This window comes from Nipponia nippon, unplaced genomic scaffold (assembly GCF_047370975.1).
Source record: "Nipponia nippon isolate SJK-2023a ecotype South Korea unplaced genomic scaffold, ASM4737097v1 scaffold_5, whole genome shotgun sequence".
NCBI lineage: Eukaryota > Metazoa > Chordata > Aves > Pelecaniformes > Threskiornithidae > Nipponia > Nipponia nippon.
In genome coordinates this window covers 74,123,666-74,147,692 of record NW_028262369.1, presented here as the reverse complement: position 1 = coordinate 74,147,692, position 24,027 = coordinate 74,123,666, and the positions used below count along the sequence as shown (strand labels likewise).

The following is a 24,027-nucleotide window of genomic DNA, read 5'->3' as shown; positions in this document are numbered from 1 at the left end:
CAGCTTATGCTAAATGGCCAATTCAATCAGTAACCCAAACGGTCAATTAAATGCCACTTTATTGTTTTAAAATATTTATCAGTCCTTAGCTAAGACATGAACAAAGAAAGCCCGGTTCAACTCTCAGCAGAAACAGACTGTCATCTGCCAGAGGAAACCACATGTGAAAGCAACTAGAGTTCAGAGATCCCACAAGATGTGCTTTGCAAAGGAATGAATATTAAGGACTTAGTTTCCAGATGAAATTTCCAAATATACACAGCTGCAAGTTTTCCAATTACATTTTCTACTTCCACTTGGAAAAATCCTGTTTTGTAGCCAAAGTTTTCTCTAGAAAATAATCAACTTAGTCAAAATCTTGTTTTCAGAAATTGCATAGTCATTAAATAGCATCACGAGCACCTGTTTCAGCACTGTTAAACAAGAATCACAAATGGAAAAACTGAAAACTTAAGAACTCTAAATTTTACAGAAGCAACTTTCAAAGGGTTTTTTGTTTGTGTTTAACATCTAAAGACTTTTCCCCGAATTTAGAGCAGGAATCAAAATTGACACTGAGAAGTTAAGTGAGGTAGCAGCTTTGGTTTCCAAACACTTTTAACCAACAAGGTCTTCACTTCAGAGACCCTTCGTGAACTAGGCTGATACTGTGAAAGTCTCCTCAGTCCTGCTCATGTTTTGAACTGGGGCATGGCTCAGGTGGCAGTTATAGCTGTGCTAGAGAAGATCCAACAAATATTTTTCAGGAAATGGGGCTGTATCCTAATTTCCACTCTCCCCCTTTGATATATGAAAAATCTCTTCTAAAAATTAAGCAAAAAAACCCCAAACAAAGCAAAAACCAGGCAATAGGGAGAAAGAAGCATCTTAAGAGCTAACTCTAACTCAGTGCAACTATAGATGCTATAGCAGAACCTTCAGGCACAGTACAACAATATCCTGGTATTGATCGACCTGGAGCTCTTGACCTCTAAAGATATTCAAGATTCCCATTGGATCACAACAAATTCTCAGGAAAAAGGCATGGGATAGTCACCATTTTCATTTTATCGAGTTTCTCATTGCATACTTGTGGCTCAGCTTTACATTCCTCACACTGCAAAAATTCCCAAAGGTTACTGGAGCGTACAAAGAAGGGGAGCAATCTCATGTCCACCTTTGGCTTTGCCCAGCTTCATAAACTCCAGTGACGGAGAAATTCACACAGCTAATCACCTATGGATTAACCACATTCAAAATGTCAAAAGCTGTAAGACACATTTAGTCTGTCAACACAAGAAACAAAATTTAACGGGTTACTCTGTCCTATCTCCTATCCTAACTTTGGGCAGACCAAAGTTCTTGCACAGCTCCTTGAGCAAGTATGACATGTGACACCATTATATTCCATTGCTACTGCTGGGCCAAGCATACACACACACACACATAAAACATATATGGGCACCTTGTCAGATTCTCTTGCTTTACCCTTTCCATGAAGCAGTAGTGAAACAGACATCCTGTTACCCAAGTGCACAAGCCAATACTCAAATAGTTTTAACTCTCAAGACAGCACCTGCAGTATACTTAACTCTTTTTCCTGGGTCTGACTGCTTGGACTGTAAACAATAATTTAGGACCACTTCATCTGTTCTCTTGTTGACCTTCCCAAACCAGACAGAAGGGCCAGGGAACCACAAAGCTAAATTACTTTCCTTTTGCAGTTATTCAGCTGATTTCTTTAATGAACATGCGTATTTCAGGGTAAGCACAAATTTTGGGGGGAAAATTTAAGAGAGAACCTGAAACTTCGCAAAGTTCTTACTGCAGCAACAACAACCAAAAAAAAGTAGTATAGCCCCAACACTGAGGTCATTAATAAATACAGCCTGCCTAAATTTTCCATTTCACATTCTAAATAGTGTTATGTTGTACTCCTAAACAGCTGCCACTTCTCACACTCAGGATATCATAAATTCATTGTTATGTGATGCAGTTCCTATTTTTAAAACACATAGATACTCTGAAATAAAGCACGCTACACAAATTCATGTAATTTATTATCAGTGATAAGCATTCACTTGCCATTCTTAGGTATTAATAGAAACAAGGCATTCTGGAAACAAGTTCATATGGAATACCAGTTATTCATTTTGCCCTTTTTTTTTTTAAATACTTAATTAGACTTCATACTCTCTTGATAAAAGACATGAACAAGGAAGAACATCAGCTGATTTTCCTAAACCAAATCACACTAACAATTTACACTAGCATACTGCAGAACACCGAAATAAACACACTGCAATTTCTCCAATGTGCATAAAAATCATAGTGAACTCATTTACTGAAAGTAGAATAGAAATCTAATCAAAGAAAGCTGTATGGAATAGCTATATTCTATATAGCAATAATGAATTATATTTCAAATTAATTCTTGTGCAAGAGAAATAGTTGGGAACAAATAAATGGGTGTCCTAAAACTCTGTCGGAGAGGGAACTCATTTGGGAACTACAGCTGTTGTGCTTTAGAGATTTGGATTAAAATCCATCATTATCTTTCAGTTAATACTCTTTCATCGACCAATCAGCAGTCATATGGTGTTTACCAACCCTGGTCACTTAACCCACTTGAATGGCCTTTGTGCTATAATTTGTACTTCAATACAATCAGATTACTTCTAATCTAAATGATTTGTGTCCTTTATGGGACAGATAAACACTAATCCCAAGGTTCCTAAAACATAGCAAGCCTAAACAGTGCCAGTACAGCATCCACTGTTTGCTGTTTTAATAGAATATTTCGTTCAAGTTGGGAAATATTTGATTTGATCATACTGACCCTGCCTTTTAGATACTCATTCCAAATTTCTTATATAGAAAAAGAAGAAAGATTCATCAGCAAACACTATCACTCAGATATACAAAATCAGCAGGAAATAATATACTAATACTTAGATACTACTTTTTGATCAAATTATTTCACAAGAAACAATATTTATTCTTTAAAAGTAGACTAAGCAAGGAGGAACATTTTAAAACTTCTTGTTCAGCAAGGAGTTACACATGGTAATGGCCCACAGTCCCCAATTATCAATTTAAAAACTCTGCCCCCTCAGAATGGTTTTCCAACGATTCAGCAGTTAAAGTGTCCTCAATCATTCCTGTTCTTCAGTTAATCTTGGGTGACACTTGGAAGAAATTGCACTACAGTGCAAGTCTAACATCTAATTACATTTAACAGTAATACTCTTAGGCTCTGATCTCACAAATGCTTCTGCACAGGTGGATCAGTCAGCACGCAACAATCTCCCTAGAAAAGGAAGGACCCACAGATGCAAATATATTTGCATGATTGGAGCCAGGTGCATCAATGTATCTGTACCTCGAAAAATGCCAGAGTCAGGAACAAGAACAATTGAATAGTTCAGTAATAACAGTGACTTGCTGGTGACAGCAAGTATGCAAACACCTTCATACATAAAGATACTATCAGTGTTACCCTATTATATTCATATATTCACCAACAGAGATGTTTTTTACCTAGAAAAACGTGTAACTGAAATTCCAACTCCCTACAAAACGTATCACCTTGTAAAATATAACTGATCATATCCCAAGGTAAGCCAGGATGAGCCTACTCAGAATTGGATGAAACATTCCCAAAGAAAAATCAAGATGCTGGATGATCTTAATAGCATCTGTAGCTATTACCTTACACAAATCTGAACAAGTTTACTTCCAATACCTCAGCACAGTTGCTTATATTTCATATTAACTAGAACTCTTTCCTAGTTATTACCTGAACTACAAAGAGAAAATTCATTTTCTTATGGTATCCTTGTTCATGTGCAGAGCTGCTCTCAGTAGGTGACCTCAGCCTACCTTGTAGCGATGAGCAACTTAACACATCCACCCACCCCTCTTTAAAAAGCCTCCATCCAGATTTGGGAGGAGTGAGGCAGATCATCTTATACAGCAGCACGTAGGGCATGAGGGGGATTGCACTATGAAATTTGCCGTTCTGGCAGCGAGTACGTCCAGGATTATTCAGTGAATGGCACGTATACTCCTTACTGTACTCTGGAAATGGCTCTTTTGATGTCCCTAGTACTTTGAGCAAGATCCCTATTACGTATTACAAAACAGCCTCCTTGAAAGGTCCAGCAGAAATCACAGCTTGTTTGAGATTTCCCAGAAGTTGCAACAATCTCAGAAGTGCTGGGAAAGCTTCTATAATTCACTTCTCAAATTACAAGCTAACACATCACCAAATACAGAGTTTAAGAGGACTGATCTACCTTTCCAAGAGCAGTAATCTTTGCTTTTCACTAATTTCTCAAGCTCTGCCACAACCTCAGCAGGTTGCATAGTTCCTTGAATACCGTACTTCTGTTATCTGAACTGCAATCATGAAGTAAGCACAAACTGCAATTGTAAAATGGAAGGTCACAGTTTCTCTTCTACTGATGTTTAAAAGAATGACGAGAGCCCAGTACCCAGAAGCCAAAGATACAAATACAACGATGACCCACACAGCCCACTTGCACAATTAGACCCACTGCCAGTGCTTGGAGGACACTTGGAAGAGGGGGAGTGTTGTTATGTTTTTCCCAGATACCTAAAAATTCCTGGACCAGCTGTCCCAAAGACTGCTGGTTCCAAAAGATATTGTAAAGTCCACAAACATTGAACAAATATTTATGAATATGAGAAAGGGATCAGAAATTTGAAGGAAGAACTCGCAAATTCTACAAATCCTTAAATACTTAATTAATGAATAAACATCTGGCAATAGCAAAACATTACCCTCTGTGAACCCCAAAACATGCGTCAGAAACTATACCTCCCATCATGGGAGCAGGTAACCGTCTTCACTTCCAATCTCAGTAGTTCATGTATACGGTATCATATAAACTGCAAAGGTACCACACAGTTCTTTGAAGATTAATAGCAGTAAGCCCAAACTTCACAAGAGGAGGGAAAAAAAAAGAAAAAAAGGAAAAGGATGGACCTACAGATCTTTCAGGACAGACCACAACTCTCAGATGCGAGCCAGCAAAGGTTCAAGCCTTCATGGCTCCACAGAAATAGGACTACAGACTAAGTAAGGAATGGACACTTCCTGGAATATACAGGAAATGCCTGTAGATCACAACAGATTCAGAATTAAATATGTGTGTGTTTGTGTCCCACACAGACGCTAGAAACAGGTGTACCTGTAATACTACTGCACTCTTGGCAGAAGGTGATAATTCTTGAACTTAAACTATGCAGCTGTACAGCAAAATAAAAATGACCTCTCATTCCACTCCTGTATTTCAGGTGGCTCCCCCCAGTGATTACTGAAAGCAGCTGCCCCAAATGGAAACCAAATGATTTCTGGTGATCAAAACAAAGCCAAAGTCAGTTCCTTTCTGCGATATCCCTGATTTTTTTTCCCCTCCCCACTCCAGAAGACACACTTAGACCACTTAAACGATTAAGAATCCAGAATTAACTAATTTGAGTTTACAGTATTGTAGTTAAGAATATCAGAACCACCATATCAAAGATGTTGTAAAGACAAATACTCTGAAACTAACAGAAACATAACTAGAGGAACTTCAGGTGTTAAGAGTAACACATCAAACAATTACCTCTTTCCAAAAAAGTTACTTAAGTAGTCAAAGTAGCCATTTGAAAAAACCCTCCCCAAAACCCCATAGCTAATAAAAACAGTTGGCCTGCCAAAGGTTTTCCACCCCGTTATTGGAATTAAATCATGCTGGAATACTATTTCTCTAGTATCAAGAAAAAGTTAGAGCTAGATTCTGAATATGTGAAACAGCTGCATTAAACTAAGTTTGAGCAAGACAGATTACATTTGCATTTCTATTCTTACCTGCTATTTTTATGCTTTATGGAAGAGCCACATTCTCTCCGCGCTCCAATGAATTGTATATGTGACAAGGAAGCAAACAACCATAAGTCACAGTGACATGGACTTTTACGTCCTTGCCGTAATAAATGAGGAGATGCTCGTGGCTGCTTTCTTCTCCTCCAGCACACCAGTCACCTAGCTAGGGGAAACCATTAAACAACTAGAGGCATGAACCCATATTCTAGCTTTCCACTTCATTAAGTCATATATCATTTTTACATAGGAGTCATGGAGCTATAAATCATGTGAGACAGAATAAGAGCTAATTAAAGGGTCAGCTAAGCATATAATTTTGCATTGCTACATATCAGAGAGCTCTAAAATTGGCCATGTTTTGTATAAAATATTGTCAAATATTAAAAGACACTTCAAGAAGATAGGTATTTTCTTCTAAGAGGTGGGCATTGCTATCTGAAAGACATCGATATTTAATTTCCTAGCGTGGAAGCCCCATGAAACCGTGAGTCAGCCTTTTTTTCTTTTTTAATAGCAGATTTAACTCTGCCTTGCACACCTGTGCTGCAGTGCAATCTTGTATGTGGTCTTTGAACTTAGTAATTTTTTTTTCCAATTAGAGCAAACTCCTATGCTTCTGAACATAGAAAGTCACAGCCCAAGAAATCTCTACATGCACTAAGGCAAAGCATTAATCAAATGCAGTTAAATTTAAGTGTGAGCACTTCAGGCTATTTACAGGATCCCTTTGCCAAAAAGGTATGGCTCACTTGAGAAAAAACAATCCATTTCCTGATACCAGATTTCTCAGTCAATGCAATTATGTGGTAGAAGATCTTCTTTGAAGGGTTAGGGGTAAATCTGATGCAGACATGTTAACTGAAATATATATATATATCTCTATCTATCTATCTCACAACTCAAGAGGGCTTTCAAGTATGCATAATATTACTGTGACACCTAGAGCATCTGTCAGTGGGTGAGAAACCCGTTATACCAAGGCCATATAAAAATACAGCATGAAGATGATCCTCTAACTCCAAGAGCTTTTTCTCTAAAGGATTTTTATAAAGATATGAATATATGTTTTATTTTTATTCCTTCTTCACCTTCTTTTCAGTGACCTAATAATTGTAGCTACTAAAGCAATTCATCACATGCAAGAAAATGAATCTCAGAGTAATTATTAACTATACACATTTTAAAATATACATATTCACCAGTCTCAATAATGTGCAACTGCAAGGACTTATATGTCAAGTGCTTATATGGCAGTCTTAGACTCCATTTTCGTAACTTTGGTTTCACACCAAATACCTTAAAACAAGGAAGAACAAACGTTTTTCCACTCTGAATGTATACACAGGTTTGACGACTAAGCTTTAAAAATAAAGAACATTCTTCTTTTATTCTGCTGAAGACAAAAAAAAAGTATGTGAAATTTTTCAAAAAATACTTTTATTTCAGGCTTGACTGACTGGAAAAGGGGCTTGAAAATATTTCTGTTAAAAATGGGGCAGCATCCATCTGAACATTCACATTTTACTTGGGTATCCCAAGTATCCCAGCAAGTTGCTGGCCACTCTTGCAATTTGTAGAGCTAGGTTGCAATCAGGAAGGGGGACATGAATCGGATACACAACTAGGTCAAATGCTAAGCTCACCAAGCCAACGCAGGGGTTAAGAAGTTAGAAAATCCAAGAAATACAACTACTAAAGGCCAACGACCAAGGCATTAAGCTGCCTGAGGGGACAACAAAGAGGTAGGTGGGCAGAGGCCAGGCAGGGCTGCCTGCAGTCAGCCCAGGAAGCCACAGCTCGCTCTCCCATGACCTTCAAACCTGAAAGATCCCAAGCAATCTTGAGGAAGTTTTTCATCTTCATGCTATCCTACTAACTCTAAGAAGCATTTGGCAGTACTCTGATAAGTGAATTAAGTTCTGCCTATGGCTTTTTGGAAAAACATAAAATACAAATCCTAGTAACAAGCATTCTAGAGAGACTCTGACAATGCTTAAAAATCCACTAATACCCATTTCTGAAAACTAGCCCATTCAGAAAAGGAAGCTGAAATGATCCTTTTAAACAACATAAAATACTTCTGTGGCCCAATGCCAGCTACTTCAACCTTATACATAATTTTAAAATATATCTGGTTTTTGCAACAAGTCATTAACATGAAAGGAATTTGAGGGTTCTCGTAAGATGGAAGAAGCAGCATGACAGCAACAACATAACAATAAATGACAGGAACGGATTCAAAAAATGTATATATATAGTCAAAAATACATAATCAGAAACATTTGAAACTTTGATGCAGTGTCACACAAAATGTGATCTCCAGCTCTGTAAAAACAAGAGCAACTCCATACAAAACATCATGTCAATATTACAAACACATTTATATGGTAGTAGTGTACAAAAGCAAATCTGCCAAGACCCCACACTCACCATGAAACATGCTGTTGACTCCTAACTCGCCATGACAGTTCCCATAGTTATCACAACCACATGGCAAAATAACCCTCTGATCAACTGCATACAGCACACGAGGCAGGAAGCAGCCACGGTTCTGCACGTAGAGATTACAAACCCCACACGCTCTTGTCAGCCACAGGCTCCTTGCAGCCTGTCTGTCTCATGTCATCTGGAGTTTAACATCAGCATGTACTTGTTTTTTTTTTTTTTTTTTTAAGCATTCGCCATATCAGATTAGTATAAATCTTTTCCTCTGAACAAGAAGGAAGTTTTCCTACCCTTGCTCAAGATCTAGATGCCCACTTTACAGATGGAGAAGAAAATTCAAATCCTTTCTTAAAAAACTGCTATACAGAAACTTGATCAATATTGTAATTTACAGTTAAGGAAGCAAGGTGAGAAGCTTCTCAGAGCTACAAATAACACGTAAGAGATCCATGGAGTTCCTTCAAGGGCAGAGGTTTTTCCAGCTCTTTTAAACTGCAACAACAAACCGCCACCAAGTTATACACAGAAATATTGGCTAATGCAAATTCACTGAAATAATTCAAAACAAACATTACAGCATTCCTGTTTTGTCTGCCTCTCACTTTCTCCTCCCCATCCTATTTGAGTTACATAATAAACTGTTATTATGAAGGGGACAATTGAGACTCATCAAATTTACAGAGTTAACATATGGCATTGCAACATAGTTGACAATATAACCAAATTATGAAGTTGACAATATAATCAAATTTTGACATTAGTTCTGTCAACATTTGTTATTACTGATCATCAGTGCAACTTTCTTCAATGCTTGCTGAAGTTTGTAAAGCTCCATTGTCTAGTTTCTTATGGTATTTTTGTAGCATTCTTGAGTTGGCGAGACTAACCCACATGCCAAGGAACGACAGCAGAATTTGACTTGAAATGTTTTCTCAAACCTGTTTGAAAGAGAAAGAAAACACCACTGTAGGTAGCTCTTGTCTAGCCTTTCAGGAATATCACTTGCTGCAGAGCATCTATCACCTGCCTGCAGTAGAGAAGGGGTCCCAAGTACAGTGGATTTAGTCTCATTCAAACCTAGATCAGTAAAGCTACAGCAGTCTCAGATACTTCTAAGAGAAGAGTTATTTCCATCTTCGAAATTTTTTTATACATTTGCAGACAACACATATTAATTTTGTGCAGCTTAATACTACATAGAATAAGGCAATAGCACCAAACATCCCTACCCATATGTTAGAGGACTTCATATTTTTCATATTACTTATGGGACTAGGAGTGTCATAACTCCATCGTGGCTGCCCAAAACTGTCTGTAATAAGATTCTGCTGCTTCTGATGCCACCTGTCTAAAAGAATGTGCTGAAGTTCTCCAGACTGGGATTTGACAATATCTGAGCAAATACCAGTGAAACTTGGACAGCGCGCATCAAGCCTCTAATGCTGCTCCACATAGTAGTACAAAGTTCATTTCTTCAATCATTCCATAAGCTCCAGAAGCGAGACTCTGGATCTAAACATTTGAAAAGCACTGATGAACAATTCAAGATTTACCATGATTCCCTAGGACAGAATTTATGGATTGTATAGGTTGGTTTTTTTTTTAAAAAAAAAAAAAAAAGCTAATAGGCTCTTTAAATTACAAGATCATGTTTTCCCTCTCCTCACAGACTGGAGATGAATCAAGACAATCAACGTAAGTCATAAGAACAACTACTTCCTGAAAAAACCTACCTCATTTGCTGTAGAAGTTGGAAGAAAAGGATTCTCTCAAGGTTAAGGCACTTGAATGCTGCAGTGCAGAATCTATCTGTAGCCTAGGCTCTACCACAGAGCTGCTAGTAATGCTAGGCAAGTTGCTTACATCAATCCTTCCACAATCACTAATTGTGCATGCCTTTTCTGGGAGCCTAACTTGATAACTACGAGCTTTAGTTTATAGAAGTGCTGAATGCTCATGCTGCAATGCAAGGCAACAGCAGCTCTGCTGTGAACATGCACTACATCATCCCAAGTGTTGACGTACCAGTCCCCACGACTCTCAAACTGAGCATCGTCATTGCTGAAGACCTCTCTCTGTGCTGAAGCTTCCCTCTATGTCAGAAGGCCATTCGTTTATGTATTGCAAAGCTTATTTATTTATTTATTTTTACTGTTTGGGAAGCACACAGGTACTATAGGCTGAGCACCAGTGAAAAGCCCACATTTTCAGAATAATGTTCATGTGACAAGCCATGCACCAAGAGATCCAGGAAGAGTCATTTGTCAGTAAGCAAGCATTACCTATCCTGTGCACAAAGCTTGGTGAGAGTCCCACAGAGAGAAGAGAAAAAAATAAAAAAAATAAAAAATAAAAAGACTCATGATTATCATGATTATACACACCAACAGGTTCAGTTAAGGTTGTACAGACAACACTTTCTGGCATTTCCTAATTTTCAAATAGTTAACTTTGTAACTTTTAAGCTGTCTTAATGCTGTTTGATGTCTATAATATGGGTATTCTTGTTTCTCTGATTAACAAGGGACCAAGTTAAGCATCAAACATGGTATTGACCATGCACAGGCCCCACAATCTACCAAATACGCAGCTTTCTGGCACAGACTGTACCTGCATTGCAGATAACAGACTGCAGAAACAGGCAAAGACAGAATCTTTTTCCATAAAGCTTTGACACTGATTTATAAGGGGTTTTCTTAATTAGTAACATGTATTAAATAATCTCATTTTAAAAGAAAGATGAAGTGCATCGAGGCACTTACATGGATTTGCAATTCCAAGTCAAAGACTCACCATCCAATTATTAGCAGGTGGCCAAAGGAAGAAAGATTATGCAATATTTTTTTTGTCATATGCAGTCATGCAAAGATAGAGACTAGGTACTCCTCTGCTAGCTTGTATTAGCATTTCCATTACAAAATCCCATTAGGAGGTTCCTAGAGCTTCTTTGGAAGGCATGCTGCACAGGGCAGAGTAAGAACTTTGAGAGTGTTTACTGAATATCTTACCCAAACTCATCTTCTCTGGCATACGTCTTGATTATGAGTATGCTCAAATTTTTTTTTTCCCCTGGCTTAGGAAAACAAGCTCATTTTTAAAGCTCAAAATTATGATAAAGCCAAATAAACACTGTAAAGCGTAAACCAAGTTACATAAAAAACGCATTATACTTTTTTTTTTCCTCTCCTCCCATTTTGAAGCATACTGTACTAATGCTGCCTGTCATATCACTCGTCCTTAAACTAATTAATCTTTGAAATTGTATCAAATTGTAATAGGACTAAGGAGACCTGACAGTGTACTGTATTTAAATGGGATGTACTGAGAAGTGTACTGAGAAATCAAAACTCAACAGCATGAGCTGTTAAACAAAATCTCCTACCGTATGTTTAACTTTCTGGTACCTGCACAAGTATATATAGAGAACACAACGTGGCCTACAGCCATAGCCACTTATGCTATAAACTCATTAGATCTTACAAGTTTAGTAGTGCTAAGTAGTGTTAAAGGTTCAGTAGGTGGCATCCTCTGCTGGGAATCAGCACTACACCAGCCACCATTAAGTAAGTCAACTATAAACCATTCAGCATGAGAAGACACTGGTTGTAGAATGGCAGCATTTTGGCTGCCATGCTGCACCAAAAGCGTCACAAACCATAAAAATGCCATGGCACATTAAAACATATCTTTTTTTTTTTTTTTTTTTTTTTAAATGTCACAATATGATTCAAGCTTCACCTCAGTTAATTTTACTTTTCTCTCCTGACCTTAACTCTGTATCATTTCAGTCAGGTAGAGAATTGTTCTTCAGTGCCTGTAGTAAGCAGTTACACAGTCTTCCTTTACACACAAGACTTACCTTAGTCTTACAAGGATTGCCGTCCCTGCCACGCAGATACAAGTAATGGGGTGAACACGATCACATTATCACAGAGCGGACTAGCTTTGAGCTCTGTGGTTTGTTTGCAAGGGGAAACTTTGTGAGACATCTCTCAGTATGATTCAGTGAGCTGTAGGAGACAAGATTACACTAGTTCACATGCAGAATGAATGACTTAGTTGCAGGTGTGCCCCAAGTCCTCCATACTTTCAGCACTGGCACGTCTGCACCAAACAGTTCGCTAATAAAAAGTCAAGAGTAACAAAACGCTGTTCAGTATATTTTATACATATATATATATTCAGAATCACAGCATTTTACCAATACCACAACCCATCATCCTGTCACACAGCAAAATCACCAGGAAAAGGTTTAGAAAATTGTGAACCAAGATGCATAATTATGCAGATCCTGCATTCTGCCACAGAAGAAAGTGCATTTCACCTATCTGTAAACTGAAACCTATTTACGCAGTCTCTGTGTTCAAGGCAGACTCAACATTTTAAGACCTATGAAACACTTAAACAGAGAACTCTATGTAATTGAAAAGAATTTAGGTATATAACATGAGGTGAAAAGGACTTTAAGTGTCTAAATCTTCTACTTGTACTTATGTTTAGCTAACCCCCTCCCTTAAATTCCTTATTCTAAATGTTTAACACCAAAAAAAGTTGTCAATAAAAAAACCTGTTATTGGATAATTTCACTGAGGAATGAAGTATTAGCAATATTTTTGTAACAGCCAAACTTGCTCATATCCAAATAATCATCAGTAATGTAAACAGCACAGTTCTAGCGTGCTTAGATGTGTATTAGCATCACCTGTCATTACAAGATCCATCTGGCAGTTTGACAGCAGCAAATTGGTAAGGTACCAATATTGATAAGAGAAGGACTGGAACTGCACTGATACAGTTAGATCAGTTTACAAGGCTTCTATTTTTACAAGCCTTGGCAGCTCAGGTTCTCTAATGAATTTTTAACATGTCAGTTAATATGTTTATAGAAAGCAATGTCAGCTTTAGCTCATACATAAGAAAAATCACAGTTGCATGCAGAATGTACAACATACGTGCTAAGATTCTACACCTTACATTTGAGAGATTCGAAAGAATTATTGCAGACAATCTGATGAGAACACTTATCTAGAAAGGAAACACAATAAAACTGCAAAAGTTAATGGGCATGATTCATCACTCTTGGAAATATTAGCTCAACTTCATGAAATGTGATGTATTGCAGGGCATAAGAAGAAAAAGCTTTCTTTTTGGCAAACAGAGTAAGACCCTGATCTCCTGTCATTAAAAGCCACATTATGCCAAAACAAATCACCAAGTATTTTGTTCTTTTTACCAACATACTATTGATGCCATAAATTAAGCAATGCTTACTTAATACTATATGCTTCCATTGAATGTAACTATATTAGAATACTAGCTACTGTTTTGCAGCACTTTCTCCAACAACGTAGAATGACATCAAATGACTGCACTGTGCACATATGATTTTTGTCATAATTCCCCAGTTTCCTCTGTGGATTACGTAGAATCAGAAAACAGATTAATTTTATGAAAAACATTTTTAAGAATCCTTAGGGGACAAATTTTCAAAATGTTTTAGATGTTTTGTTTTAAAAACATTGCCATTTGTTACATAATAAAAACCATAAACTTCCTACAGTATGATTATGCATGCTCTGTGAAGCTGCAGTAAAAAGAGGAATTTTACCTTTGAAAAGAACCTATACATTTTGCACTTGTGGGCAAAATAACAATAGAAAATAGCCCTTCAACCAACATTTGAACTGCACCTGTGAAGTTAGCCAACCAGGGCGTCTGGTGAAAATCTACCAACCTATGCAGCTAGAGGGATATTACGGTCACACAGGAGAGTGAAGTTCCTGTAATTCCTTCAACACTCTGCGCATTCATCAGCTTGAAGATAAAAGATGCAAGTGCAGTCTATGGATTTGGATAAATTTCCCTTTTGTTACCTGGGATATTATGGCATTTAACACCTGCCTCTACCTTCCCAGCATCAGAGGTAATACAGGATCACATCTGATAAGATACTCACGCTTGTATCTTGATGGGTGATGTGTATTAAGTACTACAGTTTTCTGAATGAAATGCAAAAGTTACAGGACTAAAATATTTATCTGCTACAAGTTGACATTCAAGGAATTTCAATGGTTTTAAAGCATATAACGAAGTGATAGCAGAATTTCAGAAAGCAAGCTATTCAGACTGCAAAGTCATCTTTTCTTCCCATTAATTACAGATGACCTAAGCTTTGCAGTGTATTTCAGTACACTAGAGAGAACCTTACACTCCAGTTCCGTACTCTGTTATGTCCCAAAACAGCCTGACAAATATTTCAGGATTTGAGACTACCACAGCTGTACCATATGTTCATTTTTAAAACAACACTAATGCCTCATTTCATAAATTCCTCAAAGTCTTAGAGCAAATATTCTCAAACCGCAGTCTCTTGTGATAACCTGAAGAGCAAAGACTGCAACGACGGTTAAGCATCTGTTATGTTTTATGCAGCAATCCTCATTGCTTTTGAAATCCAAGGACTTGAAGAACTAATTAACTAACAAGCCTACACTCCCCTGAAAGATCATCTTCCACAGGGCTTTTTCCTGCTTTTATACCGCCTTATCCCTGAGCAACTGTATTCAAGTAGGAAGACAGCCTCTCAGTTAAAACTTAGCTGAAGAAGTCCTAAAGAGGAAGGAGAAAAAAAAAAAAAAAAAAAAGATGCAGACAGCTGAGAACAGTTGGTTAAGAGAGATTCACGCTGATGCGAGTACATTCACCCCTGGTGAGAGAGCGCAGGCAGAGCACAGGGGCGATGGACAGCTCCCGCTCCTGCGGGAAGAGGCCAGGACAGCAAAGTCTCTTGATACCGGCTAGTTTTTGTTAACACTTTTAAGCTTAACCAAGCATCCGTTATATTATCCATCAGGGAAAAACACAGGAACTTGGTAATTTAGTGAAGATACTGTGTAAGAGGATTGTTTGCTTTCTAATTTCTTACTACCTTACAGATTATTTAATCAAACAACAGAAAAAGAAGTTAGTAACGTGACCAATTTCACAAGTCCCAGTTTCTCTTCCGCCTTCAGGGTTCACGCAATCGCATCAATCCCTGCTCACTGGAAAAGGTGTGAGGTACAGAAAACCCATCTGGGGAGACTGAACACCAGAAAAAAGTTTGTGGCTAAGGAGGAACATCTTAGCAATAAAAAAGAAGAAAGAAGAAAAACCACATCCCTCATCCCACCCTGTAAGCAATCTACTGACCTGGTGAGTTGGAAGGAACAGTAAGATTACTTATTTGGAAAAGGAGAAGCAGCATAACCCATTTAAACCCATCTAGCGTCAGCTCTGGACTGTGCAAAGGGACACCTTTTTCTCCTTTCCAGAACTGAAGGAACAGGGCAGGGGGCGGCGGCGGCATCCACTGGTGAGCAGGATGCTGCCGTAAGCGACAGAAGCTGCAAAGAGCACGTCCTCCCTGCATTCGCCAGCCTGGGCGTCTCACCAGTGTCCTACCATCACCTCTCATTCTGGAGCCCCAGTAGCAGTGCTTTATCTACATCTATTGCAATCACACAGACGTGTCCTCATCAACTTAAAGTTTTTACACTACTGTTTCATATTACATGTCATTCAGATAAGAAAACTTACAGGTTCTTGACAGTAATAGAGGAATTATTTTGCACCTCATTTTTATACTTTGTGACAGATATCACTGAAGTAGCAGCAAGGAGAACGGGAAATAAAACTATCATCTCCCTCCTCCTTTAAGTAGTAGTTAGCTGCAGTTAGATGTTCACTTTGAAGATTTATTTAAGCTTTTGAGTGGCCACGGTACCACACTTTTCTAACTTTCCCATTTACAGACTTTTCCATTCAAGCTTAACAACAAAGACCTAGTGCCCAGAAGATTTAAAACCCATGAAGAGGGTTCCCTAGTTTGTTTAGGAGTCAAAAGTCAGCAGAAAACAAACATGAGCATTCACACATGCATGAATATTCTGACAATTCCTCCGAAACAAGGAAATTTCCTGTCTGTACCTGCAGAAAACACAACCTTGCACCTACCTCTCCGTTACACTCTTTGAAACATGGCGTCACCAGGACTTAAAGTTTAGTATTTTAAGCATGCCACCACCATCCACGAGCTCGTGATGAAGAAGCTTGTGAAGCCAAGCACTTACACTTAACATGGGTAATTAGCTCATCAAGGATGACTCCTTCATGTAGGTTAATTCCTCCTTTACTGAAGAAATTTACCTTTCCCAAAGCCGTCGTGATTTATAAAACAAGAAAGCCGAGCTATGCTCGTGCAACTATTTTAAAAAAAAAAGTCAGTCAGTATGCAAGGAAAACAGAGCTCCGTCTAGCCTGGAAGCCCAGGAAAGAAGCCCCGTACCTTTCCGAGGTAAGAAAAATCGTTACGCAAATCTCATGCACTGCTGAAGACCCTGACCTATTTAGAGGCGCGCCTTATCTTTTCTGGAAAGAAACGTAGAGCTGCGAGAGACGCCGCTAACCCCCCTCCGCCAGGGCAGGCGGAAGCCCCGGGGAAACCTGCTACCTGCGGCTCGACCTGCGGCTCCTCCACCTGCGGCTCGCCCCGCTCCGCGCCCGCAGCGCCGGCAAAGTTTGCCCGGCGGCGCGGAGCGGGCGGGCTCGATCGGGGGCTCCGGCTCTGCCCGCGCCCCGCGGCCGGGCCGGGCATCCCCGGCGAGCAGAGCGCTCGCCCCAACTCCTCCTCGCCCTCCGCCGCGCCGTGACATTGAGCAAGGTCCCCGCCGGCACCTGCCGAGCCGCGGGACACCGCCCGCCCCTTACCTCAGCTGCCGGCGAGAGGGAGGGAGGCGGCGCGGCGCCGGCGGGCGGGCGCGGCAGCCCCGCTCCGGCCGGACCGAGGCGAGCGCGTCCCAACTCCGCCGGACCCCGGCGGCTCGCCCGCTGCCACCGCCCCGGCGCATGCGTCCGCCCGGCCCCGGCGGCCCTCCCCGTCCCCGTCCCCGTCCCCGCCGCCGCCCCGCCTCAGCGGGCTCAGGTGGGGCGCGCGGGCCGGGGGTCGCCAGCGGAGGCGGAGCCTGCGCGCTCCCGCTTCGGCGGGGAGGCCGTTGGCACCGGTGGCCGCGTCTCTTCCCCGGCGGAGAGGGGCGAGCGGTGACAGCGCCGCGGGCTGAGGGCCGGGCTCACCGCGGGCGGCCCTGGCTCGGTCCCCGCCGCCGCCGCCGGGGAGTTCGGGCGCAGCGTCTGGGTGGCTCCGCTGAGGGCCGAACCGGCCGAAGTTGTGAGCGCTGCCCTCGGGTCGCCCGCTCCGTCGCCGGGGTGCTGCCGTAGCGCCCGTGCCGCCGCTGAGGGGCCAGCCCGGGGCGAGGGGCCGGCAGGGCCGCCAGCCCGGGTCCCGCCGCGCAGCGGGGCCCCGGCTGTCTCTCGCGAAACCGGCTGCTGCTGGGAGTAGCCTCCTCAAGCACAGGGTTTTTATTTTCCTTGGGCGAGCCCAGAGATGGCGAGCGCTGTTCCCTCAGTATTTCCCGATTCCTCTGGGACTTCTCGTGCCAGAAGTACCACAGCCACGTCCCAGAAGCAACAGCTTTCAAAAAAAAAAAAAGAAAAAAACACCTAGCTGAAACACTGTGCCTCCTGCTTTTCTTGCTCCTCTTCAGTTTCTGGTCGTCAGGGGTTTCTCTTTGTTTCCTAAATTTACACAAACCGCTGGTGAGACTCCTGAGCCTTTGGCTTTGTCGGCCCACCTGTCAGCGGTGCACAACAATAAGCACTACTAGGAACTTCTGTTTTGTAAACTGTGCAAAAACGTATCTTAAATATAATCATTACGCTAGAAAACATCAATTTTTGGAAGTGTACTTAATGGAAAAGTAATAATACTATAAATGACAAATATCAAAATCAATACAAACTTAAGTACAAAACATTTTTATGGTATCAGCTCTTATAATTCAAATATCCCTCCCGTAGAACATGATGCAAATGGGGGAAATCCTGCAGTACTTAATTTGTTGTTCCTCTGCAGAAAGGAAAACAGGAACATTTAACATTGGAGAAAACCTTCTTTGTGTATTTTAATTTTAATTTCAACTTTTGGAGAAGAGCAGTGCTACTTAATACCATTAAGAATTGCATCATACCTTGTTTACAGTTTTATGTTCAATAAGTTCTTTTATAATTCAGGACAGGAAATTTTCAGAGTTTGAATTAATCATCCTGTGAAAACATGAATATAGCCCTTCTTCTGGTGCTTGACCTGCCACAAACTTCTTGCTCAGAAGAAATCTGAACTCTAAAGCATCACTAAGTGTTTTTGAAAGATTTGCTGATGTCTCCTACAGAGCGAAAAAGAAGCTGAAAACGGCACATTTCTGTTTTCCCAGAAATTCTGAGTTTGTCTGAATCTATAGTGGCAGAATAGATGACACAGTAGGAAGAATCCACTACTGAAACTGGGAACATTGGATCAATGGTAGAGGAATTGCGAGTGTACACAACCCCTTCAGTAACTCAGCTCAGAAAAAAAAAAAAAAAAAAAGACCGAGGCTGGCAGGATTTGGGGTCAATCAGACACTAAATTGATTATCTTGAAAAGGAACACCCATGTATGATTGCAACATCCAACATTTTCATATTTGATTATCTTTTGTCTATCTTTCAGCCCTTTTCAAGACAAATCTTCTGTAATCTAAAACAACAGTCTCCAAAATACCTTCAGAAATCTCAAAATATCTATCATCAGGACTGGAAAAAAAATCAGCGATTTTCTCTTCATATCCAACTGTTAAGTCCTACTGTAAAGAACTAAGAATATTATGTTCATGCAATATTATTTTTCTATATAAGCAGCTGTTGTAGTTGCCATAGAAATGTTATTCAATCTCAAGGTGAAAGGTGGTCTACAATGACCATGCACTATAGTTGCTGTTAAGATGAAAATGTTTAAGAATCCCTGTGAATACTATAACGTTTTTCAGAACAAATACATTTCTGTTCAGTAGGATTGTGAATTACTTTTTTTAAAAAAAAAAAAAAGACATTTCAGTGAATGCTAACCATCAGCCTCCTACAGAGAGATGTAATGGCAGGTAGGTAATTGTATACGGTTTTGAACACTTTATGTGAAAGTGCATCTTGGATCTGTCTTTGAAAGAACTGTTCTCATCAGAAACAGCAACATTTAGCCCATAATTGTAAACGTCTTTATAAAGCATTTCAGTTAAGTCTTCCACTGGGCAACCCGCCATTCTGGACTCCAGCTCCCTGTCAAATGCTGTGCTCTAGAAGATGGTATAGGTGGGAAAGATGGAAAATTTTAAATGCCCTGTGATCTGTGTTATCAAAGTGTCACATTTCATCTCTGTCAAATGCTGAAAGCACACTAGAAGTTATGCAATTACAGAATTGTTGTACAATTAGTATTTCCTAGTAGTTGAAGAATATCAAAACAGCTGTAAAAGTGGTGTAAGCAACAGGAAGACCATTTAACCTAGGAGAGCTTATAAGGAGATAACTGGTTTGTAAACTCAGAGGAACCTCACGGAAAGGAGAGGCTGCTACTTGCTGCATTTCCACTGAAAAGCTGCATAAAGCAACTTAAGAATAAAAACAGGTGGAGGAAATGGAGGTGGGATCCTATCCAGAGTAAAGTAAGAATACGTAGAGTAGGAAGAAGACATGCTGAGTGTGAATTAGAATCGCATTGTATCATTTCATCTTTTTTAGAACTTTAAATTTTGCTCTACCAAAATAAACTTAGATGGTTTTGTTTTTTTAAAACAGCTGTCATAGAGAACAGATATAATGTGATGTGAGTTTGTCACTGAAAGGAATAGATCTATGCAGAATGGTGTGTGCAAGCAAACCTATTAGGGATGCCTGCAACCCCAAATGAGCTAGGGAAATCCCAAGAGCTGGGAAGTATTTGCAGCCAAACTGAACAGTAATATTAAAGGCGGATGACATTTTGTATCAGATTATGAGGAGAGGTCACCCCTGGGAAGCTTCAAGCAACCCTCACAGATGTGATTCACCCTGTAAGAGCTATAGAGCATGAAATCTAAGTAACTTTTTCCTCCAGAAAACAAGGCAACTGCTGAGTTCTCCACACTACCCAATTTTGTATACATGAAAGGCTTACTACTTATTTTGAGGACGTCTTCCTTTACTTGACTGTTGTACTTTTAATGAGAATTAAGGCTCAAGAATTTTTTATTATTGTCCATTTTGAAAATAAGCTGCCTCTAAGCACCACTTGAGGTATGAATATAGACCTTTTTTTTTTTTTCTTTTGGTCATCTACGCAAAATACGAAATTGGCATCCTAATGCTCCAAATGGGGATTTGCCTCTTTGGTGATCCCATAAGACATAACGCAAGGAACAACAAGAATAAATACTTCCAACACACATTCCACAAGTCTCCCTTTGTGGAAATAAACACAAGTGTTTCCAATAATCCTTTTCACCTGCCTTTTCCAGTAACCTATTTGATGTTAGTGGTGAGAAATGTTTCAGTAAAAAAGACTTCAGAAATTGGGAGACCAGATATAGGGAGACTACAGGTAGGGTTAGTTCAACATTTCCCCTCCATTAAGTACCAGTTCTTCTTATAATGGGAGATGTTTCTAAGTGATTACCTCAACATGTCTTCTTTCCCAGGGTAATTGGCATAGACTCTCTAAATTCATATTCTCTTGATTTTAACTGAATATAGGCAGCCACCTATGTTTGCTTTGCATTCTACCCATTCCAAGACAGTACTGGGCTTGTTGCCGTGTGGATGTGAAGAAAAAAACTTGAGAGGTGTTTGCTTTTTTTTTTTTCTCTGAAGATTTCCATCCATTTCTATGGTCTTCAAAATTAATGTCTGATAACAGAGTTTTAATAAAACACAGCTAAAAATGTAACGACTTACTTTCATGCATGGAAAAAGTATGGTGAAGAAGGTCCCTCTGATGACTGAAGTATGATCTTCCATGCCTGAATCCATGTCCCTGTCCCTAATCAAACTGAGATTTTCCCGGTATTTTCTCACAACATATTGCTTCAAAAGAATTTCTAAGAGTTGTTCCCACTGGCATGCAGTTCCTTGTTTGTTGCCTGGTTTGTTTGTTTTTTAAGTAAAGAAGGTCTTTAGTGTTGTTTCTGGATCAAGTATTTTTTAAGACTTTTGAAACTTCATTGATTTCCTTACTCAATTTAAGATTCACAGCTGTATGCATGTCTTGAGTTTCGGTTCCTCCAAGGGATTCTGACATTTTATAACCAGATATCTTATATGCCTGTACATTTTCTAGCTTCCCTGTTACTGCCTCTGGGGAAACAATCCCAGATTTAGTAGATCTCCATCTGCCTCCCCGGCAAAAACAGACAAAGAAACTACTTAGCTGCCCTGCTACTTGCTAACCAATCTATCTTTATTTTTTTAAGTAGGGCAATGATTTATTTTGTTGTTCTTTTTTACCTTGCATCTATGTTTGATGGAGTCCTTTTTACTTGAGATGCTTTTTGCAATTTGCTATTAACTCTTTACTGCTTTTTTTTATTTTTCCCCACAGATTTCCAATTTCCCGGTGTTTTAAAAGTGTGTTTAAGTGTCCCACTTGTCTTCTTAACTGCTCAAAGATACGCTTTTTTTTAAACTTGTGTCTGCTAGCTATAGCTAGAATGCTCAGTATCTGAGGAATTTAGCTTGGGGAGGGTGCCTTCAAATTATCTGCATTATTCAAAATTATTTGATAAGTTGTTTATATGAATATACTTTATGAATTATCTGCCAACTGTTCAGTCTTACATAACTATGCTATTTATACTGTGTGACAGGTCAGTTAATTCCCATGATAGCATTTCTATTTCCTGATTGCATGTTGAGTAAAATTACATGGATTTAGACTGTAAGGTGTTTGGCACAAGGAATTCTCTTTGTTATCTGTCTACGTCGTGCTCAGAAAACCACACCTATAAGCTATGATTAGAGTTGTATGTGCACATTCAATATAAATAATAAATAACAAACAGAATAACCAGATAGTCATATGAATGCTTCTTCACTAATCTGCTTTCATTTATATACTCACAATTCTTTTCAAAAATCACTTATGAACAAATGTTTGTGTTTTATACTAAGTAAAAACAATATTAAAAGTTGCAAATCAGCAATAAATGTTTTGTTTTAATGAAATATTTTTCATCTGTACTTCATTACCTTCCCAGCTATGTTAAATGTTTTTATCTTTTTGCAGGATGTTCTTCCTTTGAGAAACTGAAGCAGAAAAAAGTGAGCTAAAGAAAAACATATGACATCTTTCCAAGCACTTGAAAAGCAGCTAAACCCTTCCTTTCAGTCACAATCTGTTCTAAGAATGAGAGCTCACTGGTACATATTAAGACTATTCAATGTTATCCTGTCCCCTGAGAATATCAGCTTCACAGATAACATGGAGGCCTATTCCTCTGCATAACTGATTTACTATGAATGCTGGAAACACTAGGGATTTTGTAATTTAGAGGATAAATAATTCCAACAACAGACAGGGAAAATCCTTGCAAAAGAGAGTCAGATTTTTAAAATTCTAATTCAGTTCAAGCAATAAGATAATTCCTAGACAGGGATGAACAATTGGGTAAAGTACGTGCATTAGTAATATAGGACTTAAGAAGTTGTAAACGGGCAGAGGGAACATCTGAATACCTCCTGGTAAAGTACCCAGGTAGGCTAGCCAGATGGCATGCTATTTGTTTTCACTACTTCATTTAACAAAGAAACAAACTGTTCTTCAGCTGAAAAACAAAACCAATTAGAATATTTTTTTCCCTTCACTGTTCCTAAACCAGCGCCCATTAAAAATCACCAGGGATTTCCAGATAAGAACTAGGCAGTTTCTCTTGTAAAGTACAGGTGAAAGATCAGAGTCACCTCCTGAGTTCCCATCTGTTTTTAAAAATAACAAATACTACCTGCACAGCATAGGCGATGAGGAACTGTGAGAAAGGCAGTGTAAGGAATTTGAGCTAACGCATTTGTTCTTTGGTGTCACCGAGTCAAAAATCAAGGATGATGTATCATGTATGCTTATATATTGGAAATTTCTCCATTAATGTAAAAATAATGCAACAAACTATGATTCCAAGAAAATCTGAATTGAAAAGATCATTCTTCAGCTGAGGGACGGTCTCGTCTCTAAGAGATCTGCCACTTCAAGGACAGGCAAGAAGCCAAGCATATGCAGCATAACTTTGCCACGTTTCCCCTAATGGAAAACTATGAAATACAAAATCCAATGTAGGTGCTAGTGGTTTAGATCACATGGGAAACTAGTCGTCTTCTGTCATGTGCTGTGGATTGAAAAAGGTACCAAGGATAAGAGTAATCTTTTATTCTTTACATAGCCAAAGCTTACCTTGGAAGAATTAGTGTGAGGTAAAATAAGAAGGGTGGTGGTGAAAGACAGACTCTCCTCTTTACAACAGCCTCAGGACCTTCTCTGAACAATGAGAATAAAAGAAACCATTATGAAAATGCATTGCGATCCTTGATTGCAAGTACTTGAATTAACACTCTTCGGTATGAATTCTCGATGCATCATTCAGAATTATAAAATAAATAATAGTCCTTCCAATTAATCCCCAGGGAGAATTATTCTGTGATAACAGGAATAGGATTTGGCTCTAACTGCAGTTATGTCTGTATCTTAAATAAGACTACCAGTGCAAATTTGGCAACACAGGTGCTATTATTTCGCTATTTAACTGAACTGGTGTAGCATGCCGTAAAATTCTTCG

General features: G+C 39.4%; 1 protein-coding gene across 4 annotated transcripts in view; it reads right to left on the bottom strand.

Moving 5' to 3' along the window:
- The window catches only part of ZNF385B (zinc finger protein 385B), a 178,399-nt gene extending 154,688 nt beyond the window's left edge, over positions 1-23,711 (bottom strand). Inside the window, exon 1 of one of the 4 annotated variants that reach the window (XM_087731824.1) lies at positions 23,646-23,711. The gene's annotated coding sequence lies outside the window, so the exon portion shown is untranslated. Of the gene's footprint in view, positions 1-4,994; positions 5,097-17,068; positions 17,205-17,431; positions 17,523-23,645 lie in introns of those variants that run through there. The other 3 variants (XM_087731823.1, XM_087731821.1, XM_087731825.1) reach the window with 3 other exon arrangements.
- Positions 23,712-24,027: the final 316 nt, after the last annotated feature.